Source organism: Myotis lucifugus, unplaced genomic scaffold, assembly GCF_000147115.1.
Source record: "Myotis lucifugus unplaced genomic scaffold, Myoluc2.0 scaffold_443, whole genome shotgun sequence".
Lineage (NCBI taxonomy): Eukaryota > Metazoa > Chordata > Mammalia > Chiroptera > Vespertilionidae > Myotis > Myotis lucifugus.
The window spans coordinates 315,499-328,361 of record NW_005871491.1 but is presented as its reverse complement, the minus strand read 5'-3'; the positions used below and the strand labels follow the sequence as shown (position 1 = coordinate 328,361).

General features: G+C 40.4%; 1 pseudogene; it reads right to left on the bottom strand.

Annotated features, from left to right (window-relative positions):
* The window catches only part of LOC102423033, a 37,382-nt pseudogene that overhangs the window by 24,001 nt on the left and 518 nt on the right, over positions 1-12,863 (bottom strand).

Here is a 12,863-nt window from a genome sequence, read left to right as displayed (position 1 = left end):
AGTTCCCGCCCCGGTGCCCCGGTAACCGCGCGGTAGTGGCGGACGCCGTCGGGGGGCGTGGCTCTGGGCTTCCTGTTTTACGTTCCGAGTTCACGGGGACCTGGGGTTTTGTAGCTCCGGAACAGAGCTGTTAGTTTTTTTATTGTCCCCCTCCCGCTAAATAATCGAGTGAAACCGACGCGCCATGTGGCTTGTTCTCAGTTTATTTTCCTTTTCCTTTTCCTTTTCCTTTCTTTTCCTTTTCCTTTTCCTTCTTCTTCTTCCTCTTCTTCTTCTTCTTCTTCTTCTTCTTCTTCTTCTTCTTCTTCTTCTTCTTCTTCTTCTTCTTCTTCTTCTTCTTTTTCTCCTTCTCCTTCTCCTTCTTCTTCTTCTTCTTCTTAATCTTATTCTTAATCTTAATCTTATTCTTAATCTTCATCCTCATCTGAGGATATGCTTTTTGATTTTTTTGATTTTTAGAAAGAGAGAAAGGGAAAGATATATATATATATATATATAGAGAGAGAGAGAGAGAGAGAGAGAGAGAGATCTATATTCTATATAATTAAGAAGTAATAAGCAAATTGACCATCATGCCCTCACATAAGATGGCAACGCCCATGTGGTCACAAGATGGCTGCCCTCATGTGGTCATAAGATGGCCACACCCATGTCATCACAAGACAGCCACCACAAGATGGCCGGCAGGGAGGGCAGTTGGGGGTGACCAGGTCAGCAGTGGAGGACAGTTAGGGGCAACCAGGCTGGCAGGGGAGGACAATTAGGGGTGACCAGGCATGCAGGGGAGGGCTTTTGGGGGCAACCAAGCCTCCAGGGGAGGGCAGTTGGGGGGAACCAGGCTGGCAGGGGACGGCAGTTGGGGTAATCAGGCCAGCAGGGGAGCAGTTAGGCATCGATCAGTCTGTCAGGGGAGTGGTTAGGGGGTGATCAGGCTGGCAGGCAGAAGCGATTAGAGGCAATCAGGCAGGCAGGGAAGGGTTAGGAGCCAGCAGTCCCGGACTGTAAGAGGGGTGTCTGATCCCTGTGGGATCGGGCCTAAACCGGCAGTCAGATATCCCCCAAGGGTTCCCAGATTGGAGAGGGTGCAGGCTGGGTTGAGGGACACCCATCCCCAGTGCACGAATTTCATTCACCGGACTGCTAGTATATTTATATATACCTATATATACATGTATATATACCTATATATCATCTATATCTATCTATATCTATATCTATATCTATATCTATATCTATATCTATATCTATATCTATATCTATATCTATATCATCTATCTAATCTACCTATCTATAGAGAGAGAGACTGACTCCAACCAATGGAGTCACACCAGCCGGGGTCCTCTGGATCTTCTTTCTCCTGGAAACTTTATATGTTCATCTGTTCCCTCATACAAAATAATTAATTCTCCCCCAGCTCTCATCTTGAAATGCCTATCTGCAAAAGTATCCTCATGTGTAGTAAAACAAGGGTAACTCCTGATAATAGGATTTATTCTCCTTACAGTTTAGAAACCATATTTTATAACTTAACATCATTTTGCTTCTCACCCACCCTTCAGTGGCTTATGTTTTATATGAACAGTTGTTAAGATATCTGAGTTTCCTCTCTTTCTTTTTTCAACACAAGATTTATCCAAAACTGCCTTCCCCAGATTATCTTCCATGAATGCTCTACACTCCAATGAGACAAAACTCATTCACTTCCTTCTTTGCATGTGTGTTATATGCCATTGAGTTGACTCCTAGCAACCCTATGAATGAGTGATGTCCACAAGTTCCTGTCCTCAACATCCCTGCTCAGCTCCTGCAGGCTCAGACTCATGGCTTCTTTCACAGACTCAATCTATTTCATATTTGGTCAACCTCTTGTTCTTCTGTTTTAATTTTGTGTTTCCCGCCCCCCCCCCCAGCATTATTGTCTCTTCCAAAGAACCCTGCCTTCTCATGATGTGCCTGAAGGAGGACAGCTTCAATTTTGTCATGTTTGCCTCCAGTGATGTTTCAGGCTTGATTTGCTCTAGGACCCACTTGTTCATCTTTCTAGGGGTCCAGGGTATCTGTAGAGCTTTCCTCCAACTCCATATTTCAAATGAATCATTTTTTTTTATAGCAGCTTTCTTCACTGTCCAACTTTTGCATCGGTACATAGTCATTGGGAATACGAAGGTTGAACAGTCTCAGTCTTGGCATCTAATGATACAGCTTTGCTCTTGGGGATCTTTCGTAATTCCTCAATTACTGCCCTTCTGAGTCTCACCCTTCTCTTGATTTCTTGTTTGCAGGCTTCATTTGGATTGATCACTGAATCAACTATCTTTTTACTTCTATGACATTAAACCATGTCTAACTGGATTTCACTTTCCATTCTTTTCCATCAACTGAAATTCCAATCATAATTCAAAATTCTTTTTATACACCATCTCCTTCATGGATTTTTTTTCTGTTCTAACTCTAATCTAGCATGCTCTTCTTAAAGTTCCAGGAGAGTTTATGTGTCTCAGGTCATTTATGTCATAATGCCTGATATTATATTGTCTTTGTCCACATATCTCTCCTTTGTTAGGATATATTTTGCCTGAGGGGATACCTTATTCACATCAAAGTTACTCAATGACTTAATAAATTCTATTTTGAAACAAATAATGCAACTTACTAATACCTAGATTTAAATAACCAAATATCATCTGTATTCTCATGATGTCTTCTGAAATTCAATAATGACTCATAGAAAAGAATAATATAAAAGGTAAGACATTGTAATTCACTGAGAATCTAGTGAATTTTATAGATCTTCTCCCTAGAAAACAGCATACCCGAAATGTTGCAATCATTTGCATCATTGTTTCCTTTTGCTGCCTCAGTGGAGCTGTAGAACTACTATTCTTGTTATTTCTAATTCCATGTCTGGGCTGTTCAGTTCCATGTTCTGTCTATTTAATCATTGTTTAATTTGAAATTAATGTGACTAGTGACAATTCTTGAAAATAATTCCATTACAAAAGTTTATGATTGGTAAAATATATTCCACCCAACAAATTATACTCATTATGGAACTGAATCTTACTGAATACTCACTAAAGTGTATGTGTGTGTGTGTGTTGGGGAGGCGTATTGCTAGATGCTATCATTCATGTCAGCTACTCAGAGACAAATAAAGGAAAACAGAACCAGTTGGTACCTGAAAAAGCGTGGGCTGCTTACAGATGTGTAAAAAAAATCATGCATACAATAAAATGTTAATAAATGTAATTATTCCACTGTCTTCCCTTGTAAATTCTTTCCTTAGGGAACCATGAAAAAGCCAGATGCTTATCTGGGAAATGTCCCAGAATTATTCTTTTGAAAAATATTAACACTCCATTAGAAAAAGTCTTGCCCTGAATTATACTGAAACCTAGATGACTATAAATATTTAGATTCAGCAACATGTTGCATTGTGAGGGAGAACATTTTACCATGAATTAAAAATAATGTGAGTTTTAGAATTATCTTTAAATATTGTCCCCTTTCCAATGGCACAAGTAATTCTCTTCTGGTGATTGGTGGTAAAAGTGCCTTCTGAGACCGCCTCCTTGCTAGTTAAACACAACAGAGGCGCTAATTGCTTAGTTCTTGGCACAGAGTGGCTGCCCAGCCACACTGCTGGTTCTGGGGCAGCTGGTGTGGTTTTAGTGAATGCCATCATTGCTGCACACCTTAGATCCTATGCAAATTGTGAACACTGTCTTCTCTACCTATTGAGTGTTAGTGCAATTCATGGGTTTGGTTTAAACTGAAAGGCGGAAAGAGGAAGATATCATTTCTCCTTTCTTGCTGAAAGTGAAGGAATCCCTCTGTGAGTACAGTACTGTGGTGGTGGCCATAGAGCAGGGGTAGCTTTGAAACATGCCTGCCATATTATGGAAGCTCAGAACTCAGTGTGGATGTGTGTTTGTTTTTGATGGTAATTATGGTAGCTAACTTAGTATCCTGACATAGTAAGAACTTATGTATGTTTTTGTGGATTGGATTATTTTGAACTTTTGAAAGACCAAAAACTTACAAAATGGAATAAAATGGTAACATTAAATGTCTGTGCCAGTGGAGCTTTTGGAGTGAAACTTTTAAAATAACCGGACTCAAGACTCCTGGTGACAGTGGCTCTATGCACACTGGAACCAGACCTGTGCTGTACAGTAAAGAAATTTATAGTGTGTTTTTACTTTATTCTGAAAGATCAAAGTATAAAGAGTAGGCATGATGATATGTCTATAATATGGGGCATGATGATATGTCTAATTCTTTTTTCCATTATGCAAAAGAAACATATTACCAATGGCAAGAGCCTTATGAAAACACTGAAAGAGCTAATGTTCATAGAAAATGAACCACCTGGTTCATATTAAGAACTTCCTACCCACTAAATTACCTCTGGTTCTATATGCTATAATTTGTAGGACAAAAGAGTTAATTAAAAGTGTTTATAAGTGTACTAGAGGCTCGGTGCACAAAATTTGTTTCCGGGGTCGGGGGGAATCCCTCAGTCTTGCCTGCACCCTCTTGCAATCCGGGACCGCTGGCTCCTAACCGCTCGCCTGCCTGCCTGCCTCATTCCCCCTAACCCCTCTGCCTTCCTGCCTGATCGCCCCTAACTCCTCTGCCTGCCTGCCTGATCACCCCCAACTGCTTGCCTGCCTGCCTGATCGCCCCTAACCACCTCTGCCTCGGCCCCCATAGGCTTAGTCTGGAAGGATGTCTGGAATGACATCCGGAAGGTCGTTAGGCTGTCCGGTTTAATTAGCATATTACATTTATTATTATAGATTATTATTATAGATTGTTTGGCTGATGAAGAAAATTAAACACTCAAATGTAATGAGTGATTTGAACACAGAGGCTGTTTTTACCATGTGGTAATTTAAACTGTATCTGAATCCAGAATTACTCTTACAAATGTGGTGAGTATATTTAATGAAGAAAGCCAATCCTGCTTAGTTAAGTAGCCTATAACAATAGAAAATAATTGTGCATACTCAAAAAAGCCTTGAGCTTAGAGGAAGAGGTTTTTTTTTTTACTACTATATAAGTACTCACATTGAGCAAGTAAGAAGAATTTTGACTTCAGGTAGATAAGCACTAGATGCCTTGGTGACCATGTGCAATTTTTTTGGTGGGTAAACTGGAGCTGAGGGAGGAAATAAGAAAATTGTACTTCCTCTGCATTATCAGCCAAAGTCTTTGTCATTTGCCCAAATTAGGAATATTTGTATTTTGTGAGGTATTAACTAAGATTCCCTGAACCTGACCTTTTAATGTTCCCATAGGGTTTGCCATTTTAGACCTTGCCACAGAGTATGGTATTCAACTTGCTTACAGATCTTATTTTTTTAAATCCTTACCTGAGAATATGTTTTTATTGATTTTTAGAGGGAGGAAAAGGGAGAGGGAGAGATAGAGAGAGAAACATCAATGTGAGAGAGAAATATCAATCTGCTGCTTCCAGTACACACCCCAACTGGATATTGAACCTGAAACCTGGGTATGTGCCTTGACTGAGAATCGAACCTGTGACCTTTCAGTGTATGGAACAATGGTCCAACCAACTGACCCACACTGGCAGAGGGTGCTTACAGATCTTAATTCCCTAATAAACTAGTCCATGATTGAAGGAAGGGTCAGTCCTAGATTTCTTTGTATTCCCAACATTGAGTTCAGTGGTAGGTATTTACCAATAGATGGCAGAAGGCCCAAATTCCTTTCTGTAATTCTAATGAAAAACTGATTTTGAACAATTCCTAAATACTTCAGTTCATTACATGATTTGCAAAATTATTACTTCAGATACATCATTCTGAGAAAATTCATAGTTCTCTAATGTGGATGAATTAAAGTGTCGTACCTATCTGAGATAGGACAGTTAAATGCCTTTCCAAGGATTGCACAGGTGGGGAAAGATTGAGGTGATCATGTCATTATGAGGGCCTGAGCTGGACGAAGTGCTAATGGTAACATCAACCATCAGTTTGGCTCATGCAGATTTTGTTTGAGGTTTCAATGTTATATCTAAAGAATACTTAATAGCTGTTGGATTTATAGGACTTGTTACTGGGGGAAAAGATAAATGTGAATAAAACACTACTCATGTATATGTCATATTTAAGGCCTTGAAAGAGTGGAATTACCCAAAGAAAAAAATGTAAAGAATGAAAATATGATGAAAGTATAAAACAAAGATTGTTCCTTGGTAAAGCTTGCTTATGAGAAATACTATGAGGGTTAAATAAAGGTAAAGGAGGAGATGGAAAATGATGAGGTGTATACTATATAGGTGGGAAGGTATTTGCTAGTGAAAATTAATGATGATGGTGGTGGTGATGATAACGATGATGGAGATGATGATTTTGGAAGAATTGCTAGTATTTGACAGGAATTGTGCTGATATGTCACTTGCATTAATTCATTTCGTCCTCAAAGCAAGCAGTACTATTACCCACATTTTATAGATGAGGGAACTATGACATGCCCAAAGTTGCACAGCTAATTACTAGAGGATGCAGGATACTAGTTTAAGCAGAAGACTCTAAAACCTGGAGACAAAGAATGTGGGACAAACCTGCAGAGAAATGGGCTCTTTTCCAAGATACAGAAAGTTACCAGATGCCTATATTAGGGCCTGTCATGGTACCTCCTCTAAGTTCCTTGATGCAGCCACATCTCACATTGCTGGACTGACCCATCCAAGGGAAGAAAACACAACAAAATAGTAACCTCTCTCAGCACACACTGATTAGGGTGCATGGTGACTTAGGGAATAAATATCCCACCCAGAAACTGTGGGGTGTTCTGGCCTGACACCAGCGTGTAAAATATTCAGAACTTGGGAAATGACTGTAGTTTTCTACCCAGAAATATTAAGTATACTTCAGAAAAAATGATCCTTTGGTTTCTCCCTTATTCTGAGCACCGAAAATATACTTAGAAACAATATCATTAGTGAAAGGAAAATGAGAAGAATAGAAGAATGGAAAAGGGAGAGCTAGACCCCATCTCTGTTTGGCCATCAGAGAACAGACTAGATATACAGAAAAAATATAAGAGCGAGTCTTCTAGGTAAATGTGCAGATGAGCTCTGAAACGGAGTGACATGTTAGACTGAGGGTCACCTAATGAAGCCCTTATGAAAAGTGATGAAGGACAAAGGCTGATCACTACTTACTCTAAATTGAAGCTTTAATGTCTAAATTGTTTACTTTTTGGGGTTAAGAGCCACATCTGAATTCCTTTTACATCCATAGCATCTACCAGCTTACCACAGTTCTGTAAAAAAGAAAAAAAAAGTTTACAAAAACACAGTGAATAATTTTTAAGACAAGAGTTTTCTAGCTGGGTACTCTGTACAGCAGAAATTGTTCAGAGCCCCCTCAAGCATGTGAGCAGAGAGAGAAGGGTGCCCTGTAGGTCCTGCTTAGCCCCTGGCTTCAACCCCAGCAGCTCTGCTTTTCTCTGTTTTATCAGCTTACACTTGAATGACTAAAAGTAATGAGTATTTCTTAGTCAGTTTGAGCTGCTATAACAGAATATCATAAACTGGTTGGCTTATAAAGAACAGGAACTTATTTACCCACTAGAGGCCTGGGGCATGAAAATTCATGCACTGGAGGGGGGGGTCCCTCAGCCTGGCCTGCCCCCTCTCACAGTCTGGGAGCCCTCAGGGGCAGGAGGTGACCCAGCAATCTGGGGAAGGAGATGCCCCCATCACACCTCTGCTGCTGCCACTGCCGGCAGCGCAAGCCTCAGCCAGCCCTGGTTACCTGAGCCTCGGGCGGCCATGGGTGGCTCGGCAGCTGCCATCTGAGGCTTGCCTGTGCCTTGGGCCAGCCCTGGGAGGCTGGGGGGCTGAGAGGACTGGGGGACTCCAGAGGCAGGCACACGGCAAGGCCTGTGGCCCCAGCAGGGCTGAGGGGACTGGGCGCAGCCATCTTGTGGCTGTGGGCGCTGCCATCTTTGAGGACATGGCAGTCAATTAGCATATTCCCTCCTTATTGGCTGTGGGTGCCACCATCTTTATGATGGCGTGATGGTCAATTAGCATATTCCCTCTTAATTAGATAGGATAGTTTTGGAGGCTGGAAGTCCAAGATCAGGGTGCCAGCATGGTCAGTTTTTGAGAAAGCCCTTTTCTGGGTAGTAAAGAGTGGGCTTCTCACTGTATCCTCATATGAAGGAAATTGCAAGGGGGAGCTCTTTGGGGTCTCTTTTACACGAGTGCTTATCCCACTCATGAAGGCTCTGTCTTCATGGTCTAATTACCGCCTAAAGGTCCCACCTCCTAATATCATCACATTAGGGGGTAGAAATCCAACATGATGAATTTGAGGAGTACATACTTTCAGTCCATTGCAATCATCATTACATCATGATAATTAAAATTCAATATGTTAAAGTAATATAGATCTTTGAAGATGATTCTACTAATTTTCACTACCTTGTAGAAGTTGGTGACAGAAATATTTACTTGTCAATTCTATTCAATCAGGTCATCTCAGTGCTGATAAAAATCAGCTTATACACTTAGAGCTTTTAAAGTCCCCACTCAAGGGTGTGTTTATTGATTTTTAGAGAGAGAGGGAAAGAGAGAGAGAGAGAAACATGCCTCCCAGAGGTGCCCTGACTGGGGACTGAACCCATAACCTAGGTATGTGCCCTGACAGGGAATCAAACCACAACCATTTTGATTTATGGACAATATTCCAACTAACTGAGCCACCAGGTCAGGGCTACACTTAGATTTGATTCAGATCTCCAGAACTACCTGATGGTGATATTTTTATTTGGGACATTCAACAGACAACTAAAGAAATCATTGAGCGAAAAAAATCTCATAGTGTGAACTTTAGAATGCACTTCTGGTTATTTTAGTCTCTTTGAAATAAAAACTAGGCAAAACTATGAAATAGGGAAGGGCATGGTAAAAGAGGTCTGGCTTTAGAGTTAAACATACCCAGGTCCTGTTTTTTGTCCAACTATTTGGATGACCCAGTGGTAAATTAAGTAACCTCAGTTTCTTCCTCATTAAAATAGTGATAGTAATATTTACATTCTGAAGTTGTGGGGGTAAAATGAGGTATACAAAATGTGTCACACAATAGCCCTCATTAGATACCATCCCTCCTCACCTGTGGGGAGAGGTAGGTGGGGTCATATTTCTGTCTATTGTGGCTTCTTTGTTACAGTTCACTGTTTATTACCTGCACCATTCACTTCAGCATGCTGGTTGCCTCATTGGTTGTTCCAGCTTGTAGTGTTAATGCTAATATGCTAACATTAGGAAGCTTTCGTGTTGGACAGACTTTGTCTGGAATTGCACAAAGTGCCAGTTTCAAAATTCAGTTTTTTGACTTCAGTTATATGGAGTTCATTAATTATATATCTCTTGCTCTTTCTGTTCCTAGTTTCCATTGCACGTATCCTTGTCTTCATAGGCATGAGTATTTTATATGACTCTTCCCAAGACTAATGGATATCATGTTCTTTTTGTTGGAAAAAGGAATAGCTTCATGGTTTTCTCAAATTATATATATCTTGAGACTGTACTGCTATGTCAGCGGTTCTCAACCTGTGGGTTGCGACCCCTTTGGGGGTCGAACGACCCTTTCACAGGGGTCACCTAAGACCATCAGAAAACATAATTACATATTGTTTTTGTGATTAATCACTATGCTTTAATTATGTGCAATTTGTAACAATGAAATTGGGGGTCACCACAACATGAGGAACTGTATTAACCGTTTGAGTCCCAAGCAGCGCGATTGCGCTGCTTGGTATTTCCCGACATAAAATAAAACAAGCTGTTTGGGTCTTTTTGTACTCATTTAGAAGAAGCACGGTTGTGCTGTTTGGGATTCTTCGACAGTGTTTTTTCAATTCCCCCTGGGGCTCAAACAAATCATATGTTTTCTCGACATAAAATCCCAGCGGCCCGATCGCGCTGGCTGCTTGGGACTCAAACGGTTAAAGGGTTGAGGCATTAGGAAGGTTGAGAACTACTGTGCTATGTGGAAGATTCTTTCCCATTATTCAAAGCCCTTCTCCACAGAAATATCTTTTGTACAATAAATGATCTCACTAATGAGGCTGAAATCTTTCTAACCCGCAGAAGAAAATAAAAACGTATTTATTGAGTACCTACATAGTGCCTGACACTGGTGGACATTTTCATATGCATTTGACCTAATTTATTAATCTCGTTATTTAATCCAATTTACTCTTATAAAAATTCTGTGGTGAAATGTATTTAGAGGCTACTGCAGATGAGAAATGGAAACTCAACTACTTTTTAATTCTTTCATGGCCACTGCATAATATTTATGATTATTTTGGTTGAAGTGAATGAAAATGGTCTTTGACAGCCAATACTTAGGAAACATGCTTATATCATGGAAAACACAATTACTATGAAATCAGACATGCATCATATTTTATATCCCTATAGAGAAAAATGTGGCATGCCAGTAACAAACATTTCTGCTTGTGTAGACAGCCCACTATAAGGCCATGATGGTTGTGTAATGAGTTCATCAATCTTTAGAACCAACTCAGATTGTGGACATCACCTTCCCTGTGCTAATTCTCATCAGTAAAAGCCACTGGTACTGATGACACAGCTTCAGCTGGGCTGGGTATTCCAGCTCAGAAAGGACTGTGGCTTTTTTAATGAAAGACAGTGAACTTGAACTTGCTGTTTTGAAATTTTCTTTCATACTCACAATGAAGAAATGTACTTAGAAATCAAGAGGGAAGCTTGGTAATTCATTCCATATTCACATAATTTGGTCAAATTAACTACTCAAAAATCAACAACAAAAAATGTTTTAAAGTCAGGCTTCTTGCAGCTTTTCACATTTAAAGTAATTAGTGTAGTTCAAAGATTCCCAAGGTAAAGCTACCCAGGCAAAGAACATGCTTTTTTTCTTTTTCCTTGACTTTCCCCCAGGTCCTTCCCATAGAATTCAAGCTCTCACTGAGCAATTCTCTTTGTCAAAAATAAACCATCTTTCCAGCCACACCCTGTCTTCATTTGGGGGCCTCCAAGAGCCCAATCATTCAAAGCTGTGTAATTCCGTCCTATCTGGCAATCTCTGCAGGAAATTTAAGAGAAGCGGAAAGATCTAGGCTGTGATGAATCACCTTACCCTAACCTTCAGCTCAGTGGAGCCAGATTATCTTGCCCTAGGCAAGGTGGCCTTCCTCCACCAGTACGCTTCAGAGCGGGGAGCTAGTGTGATTATGGAAGGGACATTAAAAAACAGCAGGAGAATACTGGAAGCATTATTATAGAAAGGTTAAATGAACCTCTCTTCTCCTTTCTCTCTCCTTTCCCTTTCTTTTCACCCTTAATGTAATAAGAAGTTGCATTTGGACTTGAAAAAGTGCTTCCATCCCTCCACAACACAGTACACTAACTAAAGAAGCATTTGTTTCATCCATGTAGAACCTGGGCTCAGTGGGGAGTGACCACCCAAGCTTTATTTCAAAAGAATCTTCAATGACCAGAACTCAGAAGTACCAGAGTAATTGGGGCTGCAAAAAAAAGAATGATGAAAAAAAAATGCATTCAAAGCTCTCCGCTGCCTCTCACAGAAGATGAATATAGTTTTAAACTTGCCTCTTTCTTATTTCTTAGCTAGTGGGGGCCAGCAAGAGATTAAACCACCGAGATCCTTAGAGGCACAAGAGGTGCTTTGGGAGAAAGAAAGGTATCTGCTTACCCCACCTCTCAGGGGATTTAGTTTAAGCTTCAGAAGGCATTTGTTTCTCTCACTTCAAATACTGTCTTTATTTCTTAAGAGCCTTTTAAAACAGTGGTCTTGATTTGGCTTGTTTAAGAAGATTTTCTTTCTATTTACTTTGGTACCTAAGAAATTGGGAGAGGCAGCTGCTTTGATGAAAATTAGAAGAAAATCTTTTTCCCCAAATAGCAGATGCCAAGAGAAAAAAAAAATAGCTGGGACTTCTTGACATTCCTATTGTAATTGTTACATGGAGCAACCGGAAGAGGAAACTGCCCTATAAATACTTCTAGGTTTTTAAAGCCTGAAATACATCGCAAACCTGTACAAAAGGGGCAATAACATATTGGGAATGAGGCCCTCGTAAATGTGCTTCATTTATTGGGGTCTAGAAAAAGAGCAGGAGACAGGAGCTTAGGCCTAAAGCAATGCATTTCTTCCAATAACAAAAATCAAAGTTTACCTTTACAGTAGGATTTGCACCTGACTAAACCCATATAAATCTGCTCTCAGAGGCTACAGGGCAGTCCGCAGCTATGCCGATAGGCAATATTCTATCAGTGAATTTACTGTCTCTCACCAGGAAGCAGGAAAAACTTTTCTGTTTTTCTTTTAAGAGAGGAATGGTAATTCTTGGGGACCTGGAATGGAGACTTTATGGCAGTCTTATAAACATTCTTCCTGGCTCCTGATCTGGAACCAGAATAGCACTTTTGATTCCACGTACATTTGAAACACATGTACCTGCCCTAACTGGTTTGGCTCAATGGACAGAGCATCAGCCTGCAGACTGAAGGGTCCCAGGTTCGATTCTGGTCAAGGGCATGTACCTTGGTTGCGGGCACATCCCCAGTAGGGGGGATGCAGGAGGCAGCTGATCGATGTTTCTCTCTCATCGATGTTTCTAGCTCTCTATCCCTGTCCCTTCCTCTCTGTAAAAAATCAATAAAATATATTTTAAAAAAATAAAACACATGTACCTATCTTCTGGTACATGAAACTAGTATATGTCTTAGACACTCATCACATGCTTTATCCATCTCACACTGAGATCCCCTCAATAATTATGAGAAATAGTTATAATTTTTATAGTTT